Raw genomic sequence first — 4043 nt, forward strand, 5'->3', positions numbered from 1 at the left:
ACACGGGGAAGAAGACGTCTCATAGAGGGTAATTTGGACTCTTGCTGAAATCGAACATGGTGAGCACAAACATAGTCGATTAATGAATAGAAGGCTCTTTAACGAATTTTTTTCTAATTAGAATAGTGCGTTACATTTAAAAAGACACTCGTGTCTATTTTTATGCAGAAAAATTTCCAACCATTCATCATATCAAGATAGTACAAAGAATACTAGAAGTAATAGAAATTACTTTAAGATCTGTAGACCATTCAGCAACGACTACAAGCACTAGAAGGAGCCGAAGATGTTGCCATCATCCCTCCTTTACCGGAGTCACACAAAACCTTATTATAGTGGACAGTCGAAAAATCTTCATGATATGGCCCCACTATTTGGCAAGATCAATACTAGTCTCTACTCCTAAAGGAGCAGTTGATAGTCTCCGCCAGTCAATTTTCGTCCCACTTATCATGGGTTTTTTTCGTCCCACCTTCGCTGGGTTTTTTTCATAGATTTTTTTTGTCCTCTCCCCCCACTTCTCGGTTTATATCAGATAATAATTCTTGCGCTTTCTTTGGTAGGTGCTCATTTAATTCTTGGATAATTAAGGATTCGAAAATCACATCATGATTTGCTTACCTTCTTACGTGAGATCACCTTACCACCAAAAACCGAATTGGTTTCCCATTTGATTTTTATATCCATAAAAACCACGCTTTCCTAATCTATCCCTCGCCACGCTTTCCTAATGTATTTAACTAATCTTTACCTAATAATAAAGCAAATTCGGTTTCTTTCGTCCGTCATGGCATTTTTCAAAAAAGTCCCTCTATTTCAGAGAATTCAACCCGCAGTCATGTTTTAAGTTAAAACGAATCATTATTTTTCATATTTTACACAAAAGTCCCTGTGTTTTCTTGAAATCAACCCGCAGTCCGAATTTAAGTCACACACGAACCGTTATTTTACATTTTTCGGAAACCCACCTGATGTTTTAGGTAATTCATCTGCGGATCATATTTAAGTCAAACAATGTTTTTCTAAATCATCCATATCTTTTAAAGCGTAACTCCGATTTGAACATGGTATATATGAAATTTGATTACAAAAATATGTAGAATATGAATATGAGATTATTTTTACCTGTTTAGTATTTTTAAATATTATTTTGAAATATATTTAAGTCAAACAAATGACTTCTAAATTATCCGTATCTTTTAAACCGTAACTTTGATTTTAACATATTATATATGAAATTTTATTAGAAAAATATGTGGAATCTAAATAAGATGTTAATTTTACCTGTTAAGTATTTTTATAATATTTTTTTGGGAGCAAACTTATAATTTATAGCATAAGATCCGTTTTCCTTCGTACCGGCAGCGATCCGGATTGCAAATAAACACCCCACTATAACAATATAGAGAAAAGAAAACATCGATAACTACACATGCATACCTCTGAAAAATGTCGCATGGGAAAACAACTGATTTCTCATCGCGAGAGTGAGAGAAAGCGAGAGAGAGAGAGAGAGAGAGAGAGAGAGAGAGAGGGAGAGGGAGGAGAGAGGGAGAGAGAGACGCCTTAGGATTAACCATATTCAAACACGTTTTTTGTGTGAATACCGAGGACATCGCCGGCGAGGGTGAGAAGGAGGATAAGCGGCAACACAAATATGATGCCTCACAAAATAAAGGAGATGGGCCTATTGTGGTCTTGAGTGATGGTTGTTGGGTTAAGAGCGTGTGTTATGTTTTCTCTTCTGTTGCAACGCACGGGCTCTTTTGCTAGTCTAATTAATCTATATTCAAAACATATCTTTCCTTGGCCACCCTTTCATCCATTGTTTGGGCGGGGTTAGGAAAAAATCAATCAAACTAAACTGATCTTGTATGATTACAACAAATCAATCTATCAATATCAATAATATCATATACGATTAACTGGTTTCGTACGTCGTCTCATTCGTGGAAAAAAGATTGGGACGCTCCCGAGACAATCGGGATGGGATCCGATTTGATCTGATTTACTGAGGACCACGTCTACCATCGCGTGGCCAGTCTCGAGCGTCCCGCTCCCCACGGGGAAAACTCGTCGGGTATTTGGACTCGTCCTCAAACACGTTGAGGCATGCGGTCGCATCGCAAGGATGCAGACTAGGAGCACGTTGTCCGCCGTCGCCATGGGGGCCGTGGTCCATTGGCGCGTCGGGGGCCAAAGGACGTGCCCCCGTTGGAGGCGCCGCCGTTTCCGTTTGTTGACGCGCGCTGTTGGAGGCCGCTTCCGTAGCCCTCCCGGAGCCGTCGTCGCGCACCGAGGGCCAAGGCAAGCGCGGACGTAGGCGATGGTGGGCTGGTGGCACGGGTGCACATGCTGCCGGAGCCTAGGCGAGCGCGGCTGCCGGTGTGGCTGGGCAAGCTAGGGTGCGCCGATGTTAATGCATCCATGCTGCTGCGTGCGCCTCAAAGGCGAGAGCCAAAGGTATTAATTCTTTATAGCGTTTGGTATATGCAGGATAAAAATAGGTAGGAAGCACCTGATTATTGTAGCAATTGGATCAAGACTTTAATTGTGAAAAAAATCAGATCAAGACTTTGGTACATAGACATGGTTGTATGGGCCGCTTAATTCTGTGCATGACTCCTATTCATCCCTGATTCCCTTCTGTATGTTCCTCTCATTGCTGGCTGAAGACAGTGTCGTCTTGCTTCTGACGTGGGCAAGTGGAAGAGATGATTTCTTCTCATGTGGCCAAAACGCTCGGATGGAAGTGACTCGCGTTAGTGCATAGCATACAAGTGAAAACAATCAAATTAATTATTAAATCAATGATGTTAATCACAGAAGATAATGAATTTGCTTTCTCCTGATTGATCTTTGCAGTGAGCGGCGTGGAAGCTGATTTCTCTAGCAATCAGGTCATGATCGGCAATCTTCGGGAGGAATTGCATGCGCCGTCCCTTCCACATGCTGGTTACCTTCCTCCAGTTCAATCGCTCCAGACATGGGTGTGCATGGCTGAAGTCTGCACCAGATAGTGTTCATCCTTGCCTTTGATCACCTGTCCTACTGTAAAAAGATCTAATTGCTTCATAGTCATAATTTGCTTATATCTAGAGTTCATATAGAGATTAGTAAGCAGATAGCGTGTTTTTTGTCAAATGGTTATGCAGGTTCGAGCAAGCTCAAAGTAGGCTGGGGAGGATGACCAGTGATTATACTGATGCTGGTCCATATTTCTTGTGCAGGTTCGAGCAAGCACATCGCCCACGTACAAAAAATGTTCTTGATGGTGGTCCATATTTTTTATGCATAAAACAAATGTACACATTTTATCTAGAAGCAATATAACTCTGAAAAAATGGTCAGGCATCTCTTTAAAGTTTTCAGACCTATACTTGTAACGTTACCTTTTAACTATTTGTGATTTTCCCCGCAGATTTTTTATGGACTTTTAGCTCGTGCAGAGTCGGCTGAAATGCTATATCATCAACACCTTAGCTATTATTTTCATTTATTATCAATAAAAGACGGAGTTGCTGATGCCATATGTCATTTCTGACAATATGATCGACATGTGACGTGTCTGAGGTAAGTTGTGATATTTTTACGAAAATAATCTTACAAGTTTGCTCCGGATTTTACAAATAAGATAATGTTTTTTCGGGTTAGTGAACATGTATTAGTATTTTTTTAGATCCGTCGCAATGCATGGGAACGGACAGTGGTGGCAAGAGATGCACCATCAAGGGCGGCGGCGGGTGGCCTTATCACGTGGGCCAGAGCCACAACCACAACTAATAATATGCTTGAGAAGCTGCCATGATGTGCTCCAGCGCCGAGCAACAAGCCGGTGGTGCAATGTTGATAGAACAATGACAACAACGTCATGAGAACCGAGAGCGTCCACACAACTATTTTCCTCTACGATGGCAGGGGGAGAACCGGGATGAGATCTACAAGGTAGCTCGGCCAGAACGAAGGCGACTTGAATTGTGAGCAGAACGACGCCGGTTATGCAGCCACCGATCGAGAGTGAATTAGTGAAAGCAATACTTGCA

At 41.7% G+C, this 4043-nt stretch overlaps 1 long non-coding RNA gene across 1 annotated transcript; it reads left to right on the forward strand.

Moving 5' to 3' along the window:
- The first annotated feature begins 2871 nt into the window (after positions 1-2871).
- LOC119305980 lies at positions 2872-4043 on the forward strand. Its single transcript, XR_005148818.1, has 3 exons — positions 2872-3346; positions 3422-3573; positions 3680-4043. It is a non-coding gene; the product is annotated as an uncharacterized LOC119305980 (long non-coding RNA).

The sequence above is a fragment of the Triticum dicoccoides genome, chromosome 5B, assembly GCF_002162155.2.
Source record: "Triticum dicoccoides isolate Atlit2015 ecotype Zavitan chromosome 5B, WEW_v2.0, whole genome shotgun sequence".
Classification (NCBI taxonomy): Eukaryota; Viridiplantae; Streptophyta; class Magnoliopsida; order Poales; family Poaceae; genus Triticum; species Triticum dicoccoides.